Source organism: Jatropha curcas, chromosome 10, assembly GCF_041381405.1.
Source record: "Jatropha curcas cultivar XTBG-Jc1 chromosome 10, XTBG_Jcur_1.0, whole genome shotgun sequence".
NCBI classification, from domain to species: domain Eukaryota; kingdom Viridiplantae; phylum Streptophyta; class Magnoliopsida; order Malpighiales; family Euphorbiaceae; genus Jatropha; species Jatropha curcas.
Window position 1 is genome coordinate 20,308,882 of NC_143160.1, and position 19,332 is coordinate 20,328,213.

Here is a 19,332-nt window from a genome sequence, read left to right on the forward strand (position 1 = left end):
TTTTCCAAAAAATTCAATATAACCTTAGTATTGAATAAATGAACTTAGTGAGTTTACATTTATATATAGTTACCCTTATTATAGAAATAACCTTAATAAGTTAGAAGTGTAAATTGAACATTACATTTGGCATGTTTTAAGGATGGTTTAGACTAATGCAATTATATATAATTTTCCCTTTATAAACACAGTGTTAATTTGGTAAAAAAAAAAAGCGAACTAATCGAGATTGGATGTACTGGAGGTACGAGGTCAGTGAGATATTAAGACAAGAGTTATTGCAAGGATTGGAGGCGTTTATACAGTTTGCAGTTGGTAATCTCAGTTGTATGGATGGTAATAAGTTGAGGTGTCTATGTAATCACAAGAAGTGCCGAAATAAAGCCTTCTTAGACATCTATACAATTAAACTTCATTTATGCAAAATTGGGTTCATGGAAAATTATTACGAATGGATACATCATGGTGAACCTCGAGTTTCTAGTGGGTCAGGCGACTCTATTCAAGTAAGTTTAGAAGGTCAGCCTTATCAATTTCAGTATGGTAATCAATGCAATGATATGGTAATCGATGCGAGTAGAGTAGAATGTCATTGGGATAATATGGAGGAATCGCCAAACGTAGCAGCACAATAATTGTTTGACATGCTAAGTGCAGCTAGCAGTGAACTGTGGCCTGGATGCAAGAATCATTCAGTTCTATATGTTGTGGCACGATTACTGCACATGAAAGCGGATCACCATTTTTTAGAAAGGTGTTACGATGATTTTGTGCAGTTAGCAAAAGAAATGTTACTTGAAGGCCATTCAATGGTTGATAATTTTCACCGGACAAAAAAATTATTTCGGGGATTGGGACTACCCGTTGAAAAGATTGATTGTTGGCGTAATAATTGTATGATATACTGGGGCCTTGACTCGGAATTCAGAGACTACAAGTTTTGTAATCATCCAAGATATCAACGGCGGGGTCAAGGGACTGGTAGAGTACAAAGAGAGAAGGCTTTCAAGAAGATGTATTATTTCCCTCTTGTTCCTCGCCTTCAAAGGTTTTATGCATCTAAGGTGACAGCTGAACACATGACATGGCATGCTTTGCATGAATATGAAGATGGTATAATGACTCATCCGTCAGACTCTGAAGCGTGGAAACATTTTGATAACATTCATCCTGTGTTTGCTGCTGATATGAGAAATGTGAGATTGGGGCTTTGTACTGATGCGTTTCAGCCGTTTGGCCAATCAGGACAACAATATTCATCATGGCCTATCATTGTCACACCATATAATCTACCACCATGAATGTGTATGAAAGATGAATATATGTTTTTGTGTGTTATTGTACCTAGCCCTACTAATCCGAAACACAAAATTGATGTGTTTCTGCAGCATTTGATTGCCGAACTTAATTATTTATGGGAATATGCTAAACTTAATTATTTATGGGAATATGGGGTTGAAACATTCGATATTTCGACCAATCAGAATTTCATAATGCGAGCTGCTTTGCTTTGGACCATCAGTGATTTTCCAGCATTTGGAATGTTATCTAGGTGGAGTACGGTAGGGAAATTGGCTTGTCCTCATTGCATGGAAAACACTAATGCATTTACACTAAAAAATGGAGGTAAACAATGTTGGTTTGATTGTCATCGCAAATTCTTACCAGAATCTCACCCATTGGAGGAGAACTCGACAATGCTTTAGAAAGAACACGACTATTGCTGAACCCCCTCCGCCTGTGAAGTCTGGAGCTGAAATATTACAAGAAATTGAAGACCTGGGCCTTATGAAAGTTACAGAGTTAGGTGCAGATGAGGCAAATGGAAGAATTGGTAGGAATAGCGGGTGAAAAAAGCTAAGCATCTTAGGGGATTTGCCATACTGGAGTGCACTTCTTATTCGTCTTAACCTTGATGTGATGCACATAGAAAAAAATGTGTTTGAAAATCTGTTCAACACTATCATGAACATTGAAGGGAAAACCAAGGATAATGCAAAAGTGAGAGCAGACATGAAGGAAATTTGTCATCCACCAGAACTTGAGCAATCTGTACTTACTGGTAAGTTTCCAAAGGAATGTTATTGTTTAGATAAACCCGAAAGGCAATTATTGTGCGAATGGGTACGATCATTAAGGTTTCCAGATGGATACTGCTCAAATATGGGTAGATGTGTGGACATGAGGAAGTACAGATTGTTTGGCATGAAAAGCCATGACTGTCATGTTTTCATGCAAAGATTGATCCCTGTGGCATTCCGGGAATTATTGCTAGGGAAAATTTGGGAAGCAATGATAGAATTGAGTCTCTTTTTCAAGGAATTGACGATGACTGTTATCCGATGTGATGATATGAACCAATTAGCGCGAGAAATCCCAGTAGTGATATGCAAATTGGAGCGAATTTTTCCACCCGGCTTCTTTGATTCTATGGAGCATCTGCCGGTTCATTTGCCCTATGAATGTCATGTAGCAGGACCGGTACAATATAGATGGATGTATCCATTTGAGAGGTGAATCACTAACATCTCATTCTAATCATTACATCATTTATTTCAACTCATACTTACATATTGGCATTGTACAATGACATACACCTGCAAAAAATTAAAAAGAATGTGCGCAATAAGGCAAAGGTCGAGGGATCAATTTGTAATGCATATTTAGTGGAAGAAGCTTCCACCTTCTGTTCACAATACTTTAAACCACATGATTTGATTTTAGACCTTTTTAGTTTTCCAGTTGTTTTTTTAAATTTTGTTCAGTACATTAACAATTACATTTTGATATTGTTTTTGAACTGCGTTTGTGATATATATATATATGCCAATTTTCACAGGTGTAAAAAAATTATGGTTTTATAATAATATTTATATTTATATTTTTTTTATTTTGCGACGGATTTACGATCGATTTGCAACCAAAAATAAAAACTTTGAATTTAAAATTTGCGACCGATTTGCTACCGAATTTCATAATTGCGATAGACTGTTTCTGTGACCAATTTGCGACAGCGTTTTGCAAGGAAAACATGACCAAATTTTGTGATCGATTTTTTGTATTTGTCGGTCGCTAATTTGTGATCGATTTGTTAAAAATTTGTGACGAGCAATTTTGCGACCGATAGTGGTCGGTCGCATATCGGTCGCAAAATGCCATTTTTTTGTAGTGAATAATGAAGAAGAAATGACTCACTTGAGAAATTTGTTAGCCAGGGAGTTTGAGATTAAGGATTTGGGAATGTTGAGATATTTCCTGGGGATAGAAGTTGCTAGGTCAGAAAAAGGGATTTTTATTTCTCAGAGAAAGTACATCCTTGATCTCCTGAAAGAAACTGATATGTTGGGATGTAAACCTGCAGAATCACCTATTGAAGCCAGTCATAAGCTTTAAGCTAGAGTGGGAAGTTTAGTAGATGTTGGCAGGTATCAGAGATTGGTCGGGAGGTTGATTTACCTTGCCCATACTAGACTAGATATTGCCTATGCTATAAGTTTAGTGAGTCAGTACATGCATGACCCTCGAGAGTCCCACCTAGAAGCAGTGCATCGGATTCTAAGATATTTAAAATCAGCTCCAGGTAGAGAGGACTTTTATTTTCTAAACATGGCCATTTAACAAGAACATGCTATACAGATGCGGATTGGGCTAGTTCCCTTGATGACAGGAGATCAACCTCAGGTTATTGTGTTTTTGTTGGAGGAAACCTGGTCACATGGAGAAGTAAGAACAGGCCGTTGTTGCAAGGTCCAGTGCAGAAGCTGAATATAGAGCTATGGCACAGGGAATCTGTGAACTTCTATGGTTGCGCAGATTAATGGAAGAGTTAAAGTTGGTTGAAACAACAAATATATCCTTATTTTGTGATAGTAAAGCAGCCATCAGTATTATGAACAATCCAGTCCAGCATGATCGAACTAAGCACATAGAGATTGATCGTGACTTTATAAAAGAGAAGATAGCCGAAGGATTTATAAGTGTCTCCTATATAGCTTCAAAAGAGCAACTAGCTGATGTTTTCACAAAGGGTTTGCATAGTAAATTGTTTCATCCTTTAGTTTGCAAGTTAGGCATGAGTAATATCTATGCACCAACTTGAGGGGGAGTGTTGAAATCTTTGTGATTAGAGTAAATATTGTGTTTCCTAGTTTAGGTTTATTCCTAATTAGTGTAAAGATTGTGTTTCCTAGTTTAGGTTTATTCCTATTTAGATTACTTCCTATATTGGAACAATTTTTGTATATATATAGTGGAGTAAAGGTTGAAAAATATAACATAATTGAGAGAAATAGAACATATTTTTTCCTTTAATTTCTACATAAATTTACTTTCTTGATGAACATTTGAACTTAATAGAAAAGAAAGGATGGAAGCTCTACTTTGATGGGTAAACTCACAGTAAAGGAGCCGGAGTAGGTGTCTTGCTAGAATCTCTACAGTGAGGTTATCTCGATGATGAAAAGGTTGCGATTTGTAGTTATGAATAACATGGTGGAATATGAGGCTTGTTTGTTTAGATTAGAAGCTCTGATTGCTGTCAAAGCCGCGGAAGTTGAGGCATTAGTGATTCAAAATTGATAAACGAGCATGCTAATGGAAATTGGGAAGTAAAGGAAGACAGGCTGAAGCCATACCTTGACTACCTGCATTTTGTTATTCAGAGTTTCACAAGAGTAACTTTTACACATACAAGCAAAGTGAATAACCAAGTTCTAGATTGTTTGGCAAATTTAGCATCAACATGGGAAGAAATATCATATATGCCTAAGAAGCCTTTTATAATGTCTTCAAGTAGTATTCTGAGTTATGAAGGAGAACGGATTATGGATATTGAGGAAGATGACCAGCCATGGTTTGATGATATTTTGCAATGGATGACCAAAATAGTTTATCTAGATTCAGCTACTAGAGATGAAAAACGAGCTTTACAATGCTTGGCATTACACTTTGCAGTCTTAGATGGTCAACTCTATAAGAGAATGCTAGAAGGGGTATTATAGAAATGTGTATCGACGAAGGAAGCTCAGAAACTAATGAAACAGATCCACGTGGGGGTTTGCGGCTCATATGAGTGGAAAAGATTTAGCAAAGAAGATTCTTAGGGTTTAGTCGACAATAGAAAGGGATTGTGTTTCTTTTGTGAAAAGGTGCTTCGAGTGTCAGATTCACAAAGACTTGAGTCACATTCCACCATTAGAATGACATCCTTCTATTTCACCATGGCCATTTACAGCTTGGGGAATAAATATTATTGGTAAGATCTCGCCACCTGCATCCATTGGACACGAATTCATTATGGTGGAAGTAGATTATTTCTCAAGATGAGTTAAGGTAGAATCTTAAAAGAACATAGGTGTCAAGCAAATGGGCAAATTTATCAAGAAGAATTTTATTTGCAGATATAGGATCCCCCATCATATAATGATAGATAATGGAGTTCAGTTTCGAGAAAAAGTGAAAATGCTATTAGCGAAATATGGAATTGAGCATCATAAGTCTTCCCCGCATTGTCTACAAGCAAATTAGGCAGTGGAAGCTGCAAACAAGAATATCAAGAAGATTTGAGGAAAATGACTAAGAATCATCGTGATTGGGCTAGTAAACAGCAGTATGCTTTATGGGGTTACAGGACCATTGCTAAGCCTGCGAATTGAGCAACTCCTTATTCTTTGGTTTATGGAATGGAAGCTGTGCTACCAACTGAGATAGAAGTGCAGACCATGTGCGTAATGATGGAATCCAAAATTCTAGAATGTCAATGGATCAAAAGCCACAATCAAGAATTAGCTTTCCTCGACTGAAAGAGGCTTAACGCAAGATTTATGGATCAATTATACAAAAGGAAAATGACTAAATACTTCAATAAAAGTGTCAACCTAAAAGTTATTAAGAGTGGGAGATTTTGTCCTGAAACAGATGAGGCCAAATATTCATGACCTGAGAGAAAATTTCAAGGCAAATTGGGAAGGTCCATTCATGATCAAGAAGATGTTCTCAAAGGGTGCAGTGAAGCTATCAGATTTGGAAGGCAATGAGTTTATACAGCAAGAAACTTAGATTGGTTGAAGAAATTTTTTTTATAAAATAATACGTTTGTGGCAAAGCCCAGTTAATAAAATTCACTTTTATGTGCTTATTAACTTTAAAGCTTGTTGTGTTAAGTTTTAGTCATAATGCAAATGATGAAAACTTACATTGATGATATGGACTAAAAGGAAATATCTCAAACATTTTTAAGAAAAAGGCATTCATTCATAATTAGTGCATACATTCACTACAAAAAAAATGCTATTTTGCGACCGACAAATCGGTCGCAAAATTGCTTATATCGGTCGCAAATTTATCTTTGCGATCGATATGCGACCGCATATTGTCGGTCGCAAAATACCTGGTCGCAAATAATATTTGCGACCGATTATTTAATCGGTCGCACTTTTGCGACCGATATAGTCGGTCGCAAAATTGAATAATCGGTCGCAAATTTTGGTTGTGGTTTAATTTGAAATTCAGTCACCAATTTGGTCGCAGAAAAATCGGTCGCAAATTTTTAAAGCGGTCGCAAATCGGTCGCAAAATGTTAATTTAAAATTGTAATTTTCGGTATCAAATCGGTCGCAAATCGGTCGCAAAATGAAAAAAAATAAAAAAAATTAAATATTATTATGAAACCAAAATTTTTCCGTACCTATGAAAATTGACATATATACATATATATCACACACGCAATTCAAGAATAATGTAAAAATGTAATTTTTATTGTACTGAACAAATTAAAATATCAAAATACAAATAAAAAACTAAAAAGGTCCAAAATCAAATCTATGCTGCTGCTCATCTGTAGGATTCGATGTCGGATCGCCGGGAGGAGTAGCTGCTGGATGTGATGTAGCGCCAGGAGGGGTGACCAAGGTATCGGCTGCAGCATCGGGATCAGGAGCCGGTAGTGGCTGCTGCGGAGACGTCGAAACATGTCGGTCTGTAGCAAGCGCAGGATCAGCGGAAGAAGTACCAGCACGGGGCTCACCGGACAGCCGCATCACATGCTCTCTAAGGTCTGCAATCTGTCTCTGCTGATCAGCAAGCTGAGCCCGTATATCATCATCATACTGTGAGTCAGTGTGCTCCGACTGTCGTGCTGCGCTGGCTGTAGAAGCGTGAGCTGCTGAGCCGCAATAAAACTGTGATGCCTGAGACCCGATGCCGTATACCTTCCTCTTCTTCTCGCCCCCTATAGCCTCGAAATAAAGCGCTACCTCATCAATTCTTGACTCAGCTTCGGATTCATCGGTCTGAGAAGTAACAATACGCTCTCAAGCTGTAGTATAGTTCTCCTGAAAACAAAAAATTAATTAATCAATGCAATTGCAAGCTTTATTATATTGAACTTTGTACATCTTCGCAACGAGTATTATTTTTTCATAATGCAACAAACCAAACGCATCATTCATTAAAAAAAAAATTTAAGAATAATAACAACAATAATAAAAATAAAGCATTATTTCATAATAATATCCAAAATAACTAATTTAAATCATTTAAAACCCTTCAATCCATGAATAGCATTATTTTTTTCACATGCACAACAATATTTTGCTGTCATATATGAATACATTACAATCCGCTGTGCTCTCATGGACACATTTCAGAAACAGTGATTACCTTTAATTTAATTTCCAAGCTATTCAAACTGTAAAGAGCCTCCTTTACTGTAGTTATTTTTGAGTTTATAATGCTTTCACCTTCAAGGATAATCCAGTCCTTTGTTGGTATAACTTCACCTATCAAGTAAGGCTCTGATTGCAAATTGGAATTGCAAACAAATAATTAGTTGCCTTGGAGAAGCTGAGTCATAATAAGCTACACATTTTGAAGTATTCCAAATAGAAAGAGGAAGAGGAGCTTCAAAATGGAAACCTATATATATATATATATATATATATATATATATATATATATATATATATATAATGCAATTAGAGAATTTTCATGATCATGTTATTGAAGTACTTATTCGTCTTTGAAGTAATGAACTTGAATTCTGCTTTTCATTTCCTTTTTCCCTATATATATATATATATATATATATATATATATATATATATATATATATATAGTATTCAATATTATGGCCAGCACACTGCATATATGCATAGGCTGCATAATTCACAACTGCAGGCTAACTTTTCTCAAAGAAAAAGGAGAATATATTCTAGCCTGGTAAACAAGAAAAAGAGTAGTCTGTAAGAATGTACAGCTTGTCTGTAGCAGCATACAATTCTCTCTACAAAAACTGAAATCATCTTCTTTTATAGTTGTGAAAAGGCATCGAATTAGTTGGCACTTTAGTCTTTTGAAATTCACCTGCAAAAATTTCACAATCTTGACACGACCAATTCCCCTTATAGAGACTAATGCTCCAACAGCTAGACGCTCAACCTGCAGAGCACTAAAACCAAATTTAGTTTGAAGAAGCATATAACTTTAAGTTTTGATCTAAAAATTTCAAAGAGCCTTACATTTTCTATGATAACCAAACAACCATATCTGGCTGCAAAAGATGCTTCAGTTCCTGAGCTGCTAATAAGGTCCAACACAAAATGCACAAAATGCACAAGCTGCCATAATTAGCAATTTAATAATGCAATAATAGAGCTTAATGATCAATTATTTAATAATTGCTAGTTAATTTTCAGTACTTATGTAATAGAACTTATCTTTCTTAATTAATTTCTTTCTATTTCTCTACCTTAATCAATTTCTAGGTTTTTATCATCATTAGCAGTACTGTACTTATGATGATGGTCATGAACATGTAGTAGTGCTTTTCTAACTTATGGATTGGATCTACTACAATTAGGATTGAAAGGATGGGAGGGAGGGATTTTATATATACACACAAACACATTCTTTTGAGATGCTATTTTATGTAAGACCAACATGATTTAAAAGAAAAAAAAATTAAACAGAAAGAACTAAAAATATATTAATTAGGAAGCAGTTTACGTTGAATATAAATAATATTAATGTCCGTTTTGCACAATTCATATATTTCCCCACATTCATACATTTACGTAAATTAAAAATATATAATTGATAATAAAAAAATTTTTAATAAAAAAATTACTGCCATCTCTTTTTTATTTTCTTTAAGAATAGCTGCTAGGAGGCCTTTAAATTTGTATTGTAAAGCTTTGGTGACATAATTTCCAATTCAAATGGGCTCAAATTGCAGACATATCTTTGTTCATCTTATCATTAATTTTGATTGAACAATAGACAAATACAGGCTCATCCAATTTAAATTGCTATGCATTATTGTTTCTATGAAATAGACTATTCTTAAATTGTTATGGAAACAGTTTTAACAGGTACATAAAAGGTTATTGCCTTATAGGGACAGTTATCAATTATAGAATAAGAGGTAACCTAATAAAGCGACATGGCAAAATATAAGGAACAGCTAAACAATTAGAAAAAAAAAGTGTTGAAATATGAAAGAAACAAACAATTACGAAGAAAAATATGAGCAATGTAGCTGGAAATCATTAGCTCAATGAGAATTGATTATGATGCTCAACAGACTAGTTTCAATGAAACAATAAGATGCAATAAACTAAATAACGTTACAAATATACAAATAATTATGCCCAAATACAAATAAATCGCAAAAAAAAAAATTCAAAAAATTTCGAAACACAAATCGCAAAATACCTCAAGAAGACGGGTGGAGTGATCGGAGGGGCTGGAGCGGCGTCACGAGGGGCTGCAGCGGCGTTAGGTGGGCTGGAGCGGCGTCAGGAGCGGCTGGAGCAGCCTGCGAACAGAGGAGAGGAGAGGAGGAGGAGAAGAAAGAAAGAAGAAGAAAGAAGAAGGAGGGCGTTTAAAGCCCTAAAATTTGCGACCGACAGTCGGTCGCAAATTATATTAATATCGGTCGCAATTTTTTACCCTGCGACATCGTTTTACTTTCGTGTCATTTTGCGACCGATTTGCGACTATCACAGTCGGTCTCAAATATGTCGCATATCGGTCGCAAAATTTATTCCTAATTTTGAACCGCGAAATTTTGCGACGGAATAACCCTGAGTCGCAAATCGGTCGCAAATCCATCACATAGTAGTCGCAAACTGAGAAACAAAATCGCGGGAATTGTTACCGCTAAAATTTGCGACTGTTTGTTCTTGTGTAGCAAATCAGTCGCAAATTTGCGACCGATACTTGTCGGTCGCAAATTTCGGTCGCAAATTAGCGTTTTTTTTGTAGTGATTTATGAATAATTGCATTGTTTAATAATTGTCTAGTACATAACATTAAAAAGCAGGATAAAGGCATCTATCTGCCAGGTCCTAATAAATATCTAATAGTCAGAAGATTAGTAGATTCAGAATCAATTTCGACTTCAAAATAAGCCTGCAGCCATAAGCAGTACAGAGTAGAAGAAGAAGCGTCACCTACATCAGAAACGGGGACAGTGGTATGACTGGACCAAGTGGCAATAAAGTGAGACAGAAATCTTTGGGTGATCAGTCCGCCCTCAAACCCAACATAATCAGGGACAACCTCATGATGGCCATACTGCCTAGCCATGCGACTAGGATAATAAGCGACCGTCATGGTCAGCCTGCACAGGGGCACACAAAGCATGTATGAGGAGACTGTGACTCGCTCTATATACCACTAGGGGGGCATGTCAATCTAATATCTTTAGTTGTGATATTTTGAAAAATGGCTGTCTAGTCCTCGATTGTATCCCCAGTCAAGCGACGATTACGTCGAACGAAGACTCTTGGCCCATAATCATACATTCGATGGTCTGATGGTGGTTCCATCACCTGAAGCTTCTCATAGGCCCACAACTGTAAATACAAAAAAAAAGCTCGTTAAGTCAAAAATCTGTAAGGGCGGCTTAAGAAATAGTTAAAGCAAGCAAAAACACAAAAAAGAAAAGAAATAATAAAAAAAGCTTGTCAAGCTGAAAGCCTGCAAGGACGGCTTAAGAAAGAGTTAGAGCATAAAAAATAGGAACAATGATAAAATGCGTTTACCTACAATAGAAGTGGGCTCCCCATTGAACCAAGCTTTGAGTCTAGATTCGAAGTATGATATCCTAGCAAAGTTAGTGTCTCAGTGAGAATAAATGGAAACAGCGTGCATCGCCTAGCCGTCTGTTTGACTATAGAAATTAGCAGAAGGCTGCCATAGCCGTCAATGCCGCTCAAAACCAAGTACTAGCTTTGAATGCAAAAGCAAATAAGAGAAGCCTAGTGCGGATTAGCGCGATCTACCAATGGCTGCAGGGGCATGACATGAACTCCAAAATCATAAGTATGTATCTTATAAGACAGAAAGCCAAACACATGAAGTATTAGCAAAGCTGGGTCGATATCAAGCCCAGACACCGCAGGAATTTCTTTAGTCACGAGTATACTCCTAGAAATAATGCTAAACTCTTCAAACAATGGATAGATCTCGAAGTCATTATGTCGAAATAAGTTGTCTAAATGGTCAGAATGATTAATGAACCATTATAATAAACCGGGTTAAACTCAAATGTTCTAGAAGCAGCTCAGCCCATTCAGTTCAAAAGGTGAGAGTGTATCCCAATCTTCTCAGGTGAAACTATAGAATAATGCTTCAAATATGGTGCCAAAGTCTGATCCATATAGAAATAAAGAAGAAAGGAAATGTTTTGGGGTAGTTTCCGAGTTAGAGCTATGTTTGTTTGAGAGAAATGAGCTTTTGAAGCATGTCAGTACTTCATGGGCTTTTTATCGCAAAAATAAAGGACGAAACTGACAGTTGTTTGTCACTGCACTAATAGTGGCGCAAGCCACTATGTGTGGCTCCAACCATAATAATAGTGGCGCACACCACTTCAGCTTTGATAGTAGTAAATTTGTAATCCTTACTGTATCTCAGCTTTACAAGCTCACAAGCCACTTTAATGACATTTATAAAGCAATCACACATGTATCAAAACTCAGAAACAGTGGGAAATCGTCATTTACTTTGATATAAACTACAAATGTTTGAATTTCTTTACAAAGTAACAACATTCCCCAAAATCTATGGCCTATCTAATAAAAATAATAACAAGAATAAAGAAGAAAGAAGTGCAACAGCTCTATGATATATATGAGGTCATCTCCTCCGAGTCCTCACTCTCAGCGTCATTGGCCTCTCCAATCACAACTGATATGGAATTATGTCTGACACCATGACTAACTCTACGACCTCCACGAGCATCCTGACCTCAACCTCCTGGCCCCATGCGAGCTCTGTACATACATTTAAGCCCATTAGAATTACATAACACGCATAGCATATTCTTTTTCTGTTTGTTCTTTCAACTTATAGATATATGCTCATCGAAGAGCCACGCCACAACAAGCTTAGGCCTTGTAGCCTCAAACAATTAGCAAACCTCATTGTAGTCCTAAATGGCCACCTATAAGATAAGGTAAGGGCATTCGTTGAGAATGAAAAATAATAAAGAAAAGACTGAAAATAAGGAGAACCACATTTATGTGAATGCAACCAGGTGGAGACATCGGGTATGGACTCACTGTGTGCGTCTGCAGCATCCTCTAAGCGGTCAATCCCATGCATGCAGAAATAAAGGTGAAAGAGGCCCTTAGGGCATGCTCTAGCTCACCAACCACAATAGCAGAGTCTAGCGCCTCGGTGTCAGATCCCTTCTTACACTCTTGCCATGCTGCTGTTGCCATAACAAAGCACCGATAATAAGCAATTAAGATCACACACTAGGGAAAAGCATAGAGAAGAAGAGAAAATGATACTTGCTCGAGAAGGGGTAGTCCTCGACCCCCTGCCGCTACTTTCTTCCTCCAAAGTCGGCTCATCACCAGCAAACATAGGTACTCGTATGAGCAACTGAGTCCGAGCGAGGACCTCATAAGCACCGGTACACAGTCAGCCAAATGATCAGTAGCTATTATACCCCGCCACATCATGGCAATCATCTCACCCTTTATCTCCCGAGTCTCCATCATGAAGTACGGGACTCCATGTAACACTCTCCTCTGTGCAGTGCTAAGCTCCCACTCATACACCCTCTCTCCAAGATAGTACATGTCATAGAAGAGCCCGGGTAAGAGCAGCCTCCTCTACTAATACAGCATTAATGCCTGGATAAAATTTGGAAAATCAGCAACCTAGCCCCATGGATATTTCTGGATTTGTAAAGGAACAATAAACAGTTAATGGCATGAACTAAAAGAAGGAAAATAAAGTAAGTTTTAGTATTTCAGTGAAGAAACTCATAGTGGTCCAATCTAAGCTATTCAACATCGGATGGAATACTGAAGGATCGAAAATAGTGTGAGCATACTTCTTGCTGTACCTTCAGGGCTTACCTCTAGGAAGGGTCATCTCGTCCACACCAGCACCAAATCTAGAAAGATGGGCATAGGCAGCACTTGATGCTTGCAAGCCCAGATATGTACAACAAAAATAAACAACAGTCAGTTGTAAATAAAAACCAGAAAGTGTGAATACTCAAATTTTGAGGCTCAAAAAGCCAGTTTTCCCAGACTGCAAACAATCCGGCCTGCAACAGTGCCATGCCAATTAGTTTGACTTTGCTACAGTAAATTTGACTTTGCTACAGTAACTTTGACTTTGCTGCAGCAACTGTGCAAACAGTCCGGCCGGACCGGAGGCCATTTTGGACATTTACTGGAAGTATGCCAATATGGTACTTAAAACGTCTGGAATGTCGCGAGGATCGCGGAACAGGTCTCGAAATATTTTTCTGAGACCCGAAACTCCCGAAAACCTCTCTGAAGTGAAAGACCCGAGGGAGCCACCAAGCACGGCGGCACCTACCGCCGACCTGCCGCCCGGCGGCACCTGCCGCCAACATCGGCGGCACCTGCCGCCCTTGGTCCGAAAATGCCTATAAATAGGCCATTTTCAGTCCAATTTTGACACCCCTTGTCTGTGTTGACGGACGATCTTTCTCCCTCCCACGCTCCTTGCGATTTCTTTACCGCTTTTTGCATTTAATTTAATTTTTATTGCGTTTTTATTGTGATATTTGGACACTAAAATCGAACAAAAACTAAATTAATTTTCCCCAAGCAAGGAATTTAATCTGGAATTAAGAAGTGGTCGTCGGTTAAATCAGGTACGTAAACGAAACTCTGCCTATTTAATTTTAGCACTTCATGCATGCTTCTCTTCTACTCCTAATAATTCTACAACTGCATAAATGCATCCATGTCATCATTAGGCAAACAAATTGCCTCAAGTAAATGAATTTAAGTTAAATGCCCGGTTAATTAATAATCGCGGTAATAAGCTTAAATCCGACAATTTTGGCTAAAGAGCCTAGTTAATTAATAACTACGGTTCAACTGCCTTATTTTCAACAAATCCGACTTAAGTCCAATTAATCAATAATTGTGGCTAAAAGCCTTAATCAATCACGTTTTGGCAACAAATTGCCTACATTTAGTCAATCAATTCGACAACAAATTGTCTATGATTTAATCGATTTTTAAGCAAACAAATTGCTTATAAATAAGATTAATCATTTTAGCGACAAATCGCGTAAAATCGACATTTTTGGCAAAATGCCTTAAAATGAACCGATTTTCGGCCAAAGGCCTAAAATCAACCATTTTAGCGACAAATCGCGTAAAATCGACATTTTTGGCAAAATGCCTTAAAATGAACCGATTTTCGGCCAAAGGCCTAAAATCAACCATTTTAGCGACAAATTGCTTAAATCGAACATTTTGGTAAATTAATCGCTTAAAATCAACAATTTTCGGTAAAAAACCGCAAAATCAACCATTTTAGCGACAAATCGCGTAAAATCGACATTTTTGGCAAAATGCCTTTAAAATCAACCATTTTCGGCTCAAAGCCGTAAAATCGACATTTCTGGCAAAATGCCTTAAAATGAACCGATTTTCGGCCAAAGGCCTAAAATCAACCATTTTAGCGACAAATCGCGTAAAATCGACATTTTTGGCAAAATGCCTTAAAATGAACCGATTTTCGGCCAAAGGCCTAAAATCAACCATTTTAGCGACAAATCGCGTAAAATTGACATTTTTGGCAAAATGCCTTAAAATGCCTTTAAAATCAACCATTTTCGGCTCAAAGCTGTAAAATTGACATTTTTGACAAATTGCCTAAATCAACACATTTCGGCCAAAGGCCCTAAAATCAACCATTTTGGCGACAATCGCCTAAATTACACATTTTAGCAAACGAATTGCTTAAATCAACACTTTTTGGCCAAAGGCCTTAAAATCAATCATTTTGGCGACAATCGCCCAATCAACACTTTCGGCAAACAGATTGCCTAAATCAACACATTTTGGCTAAAAGCCTTAAAATCAATCATTTTGGCGACAATCGCCCAATCACATCATTTTGGCAAACAGATTGCCTAAATCAACCATTTTGGCTAAGAGCCTTAAAATCAACGACTTTGGCGACAAATCGCTCGACAACCATTTTTGGCACAAATGCCTTAAAACCAACATTTTTGGCGACGAACGCCTAATCGAATCAATCGATCCTTTGGCAAAATGCCTAAACAAACATGCACAAAGCATACACACACTCATGCATTAAGCATACACCTTCAAAGCCCTTCAAAGAAGGCTTATCGAACTACGTTGACTTTGATCTTCCATTCAAACGGAAGTACGTAGGCACGTTCGGGATTTCACCCCGGGTGGCAAGTCGAAATCATCGAAATCACTTAAACATTTCATTAATCCATCATTCACCTTGCAAAGCATTCATTTATCGGTTAGTTTATCAGCATGACATAGTCTCGGGATCCATCTCGGGTTTGCATACCATGCCTTACACATTGGGATAATTAATCTAGTAACTAGGTTAATTAAAATTGGAGTCATTTAGGGTTTTTTCCTAGTTTACCCTGAAATAATTAAACAAGGTGGCGACTCACACACTCACGTGCATTTCTTTCTCTTGTCATATGCATCACATGCCTATGACATTCGGGGGAAAGGGGTTCACAGAAAGAGATAATGAAAATAGTAGAATGGGTTTCATTACTGTACCTCGATGGTTCGTTAGTAGTCAATCTTTAGATGGTTCCCTCTCACGCAGAGGTTCATCCCATAATGTGGATGAGACAGAGCAGCAGCTCCCCAGTTCTGCTACCTAGTCATATCAAGTTCTTGCGGTGGGGGCAACAACACCAAGTCTGCATCGTTCCCATGGTTGGTGAAGAGAGTGGTCGCCAGCAAGTAAAATAGATAGGCTCGAGCCACTGTGTCCACATCCATCACCTCCACCTCCTTCTGGGCATCTCACAATCCTCAATCTGAGGATTAGGTAATTTCTTTACACCTTTTGTGTTCCTTTATTTATTTATTATTTATTTCATTATTGTTTTATTAATTTAATCTTAGTTAAATTGTATTTTATTCATCCGTGGTCACTTTCGATTCTCTTAACAGCATATTTAAATAAAAAAATGATTTAAACAAATAATTTAAAACAGAGCTCGGACCAGAGCAGCTGCATCACGCAGCCAGTGGATCCGTAACGGATCTGGCAGATGCGTGGCGGAGTTGTTCATGTCCAAAATATCGTTTCTTTACCCAGATCAGTTGCGTCACGCAACTACTAGATCTGTAACGGATCTGGCAGATGCGTGACGGAGCTGTTCATGTCCAAAAATGTTGTTTTTCATGCCTAGTGTTCTGTTTTTCGAATTATGAACAGCTGCATCACGCAGCCATCGGTTGCGTCACGCAACTGTTCTTCCATAGAACAGCCGCGTGACGCGACTGTTCTAGGGTTCCAGAAACAATTTTTGTTCTTTTCAAAAAATAATAAATTTTGTACAAAATAAAATTTAATTTTTCCAATAAATCCGAAAATGACCAATTATGAACAAATTGCAATTTAATTAGGTTTAGAGTATTAAAATGTAATTATGCATGATTTTGGTTTGTGGGTTTTTGGGTTTAAATTTTGAATCGGGTAGAATGTATCTTTAGGTTCGGTTTGTGGCCCGCCTTTAACCATAAGGCAAGAGCAGGTCTTTTATTTATTTGATTTAACTGCTTTGGTTTGGATGATTTGGATGATTATGGATGCAATGATTGAATTTAATTGGGACGATTAATTAATTTTCCATATAAGAACTCGGTTCGATTCATTCGGGTTGGGTTTAAATAAATAAATAATTTGGCTTTTCTAACTAAAACAAATTAGAAATCGTAGGTTAAAAGAGGCCGGTTTTTCCGGGCGTCGGCTTCCAACGGGTCGGCGTACCCAATTTCCTTACCCAGAATCGCATTGTTGCGCTTGACCAGTCTTTTTTAATAATTTGGCCTTAAATATAATTGGGTTTAAAATGGAGTCATTTTTATAAAATAAAATTGGAAACGGTCCCATTGCCGAAAAAATGGGTGGCGACTCAAAAATGTTTTATAAGACCGATTTATCGGCATCGTATCCAATAAAATATTTTGTCACCGCTTTTCATAATAATATCATTTTCCATCAGAAAAATAAAAAGAGACGTTTTTCGGGTCGCTCGGGGGCGGTACGAAAACAAAGTGTACTAATAAGTGCAAAGCACAGAAACATGCATGATTACTGTAGGTTATCAAAGAAAAACCAAAAAAAGACATGCAAATTTCCTATCTTAGTGGTGCCAGGCGCAAGAAGTGGCGCTCGCCATAGTATCAAGGGCTCATGCCATAATCCAGGCCCAGGATCAACACAAGCAAATAATAAAGCAAGTGGCCCACACTTTAACTGCTGTGGTACATGTTGCAAAGGCGCAGACAGACACAAATCAAGCCAAACATTTATGATTTCTCCTAGTTTTTCATTTCTAATTCCTAATTCAGGAAAATTAAAAGAAAAGGTTCTGAATTACCTCGACTGTGTTCCAGCAAAGGTACCTAGGTAAATCTAGCCGTAAACTGTTGGAATCGACGACAGTCAGAATAGTCTCCCTTAGTTTCATGCTGTGGCTCAGCATTCGAGTGACGGGATCAATCATGACACCTCTAGGAATCCAGTCGGCGACAATTTTAACTGCCATTGCGTTTGGTAGAGAAGGACGAAAACATAGAATTTCAATAGTCTTTGAAAGTTTTAGGTGGAAAGTGAAGTCTACTTAGATCACATTCACCTATTTATAGACTTTTCGACTTTTAAGCCCAATTTAGGCTTGAGCTCATTTGTAGTGACCAACTCTTATGCTTAGCTGGTAACCCATCTCTGCTAACAGGTAAAATATTTCCTCATTTTGCGTGCCATAATACAATTTTCAATAACTTCACATAAATTTACGTAAAGCCATGCAATTTTACACAAATTCATGCAAAGTCATGCATTTTCACATATTTTTGGTGCAAAGTCACATATTCACACGAGCATGCGTGTCCGAGCATAACCATGAAAATTTTTATTACTAACCTTAATCGACCAAAGGCCTTCATTCCCTGTTAGCAGAAATTGCTTTTTCCAGGTTCCTCCAAAGTGACGCAATTCAAATCAACACATCCAAAGTGCACCTGCCCAAAGTGGATCATTTTTAGATTAAACCATCCCAAGTAGTGCACCTCTTGATCGGATCGCCAAAACTGGCATTTCCCTCTCAGTTCAAGCCATTTAAAGAATGCACCCATCCAAAGTGGCAAATTTCAGATTAAGTCATCCCAAATGGCGCATCTCCTGATTGGATCATTGAAATTGGCATTTCCCTCTTAGTTCAAGCCGTCCAAAGAACACACCCATCTAAAGTGGCGGATTTCAGATTAAGTCGTCTTAAGTGGCGCACCGCCTAATCAGATCATCGAAACTGGTGTTTTCCCTCAGTTCAAGCTGTTCAAAGAACCCAACTGTCCAAAGTGGCGCATTTCAGATTAAGCCATCCCAGGTGGTGCGCCTCCTAATCGGATAGTCAAAATTGGCATTTCCCTCAGTTCAAGTTGTTTAAAGAATGCACCCATCCAAAGTGACGCATTTCAGATTAAGCCATCCCAGGTGGCACACCTCCTGATTGGATAGTTGAAATTGGCATTTCCCCTCAGTTCAAGTCGTTCAAAGAACGCACCCGTCCAAAGGTGATGCATTTCAGCAAACTGCCAAAATGGTGCAGTCATTTGCAGAATTCGCTGACCAATATAATGGCACAATTCCTCCACTTCAAACGTCTAAAATGACACCCATCCAAAGTGGCGCATTTCATATTAAGCTGTACTAAGTGGTGCACCTCTTGACCGGATTGTCTAAACTGGCGTTTACCCCCAGTTCAAGTCGTTCAAAGAATGCACCCATCTATAGTGACGCATT

At 37.8% G+C, this 19,332-nt stretch overlaps 1 pseudogene; it reads left to right on the forward strand.

Annotated features, from left to right (window-relative positions):
• The first annotated feature begins 290 nt into the window (after positions 1-290).
• LOC149493237 (uncharacterized) lies at positions 291-1,851 on the forward strand (annotated as a pseudogene).
• Positions 1,852-19,332: the final 17,481 nt, after the last annotated feature.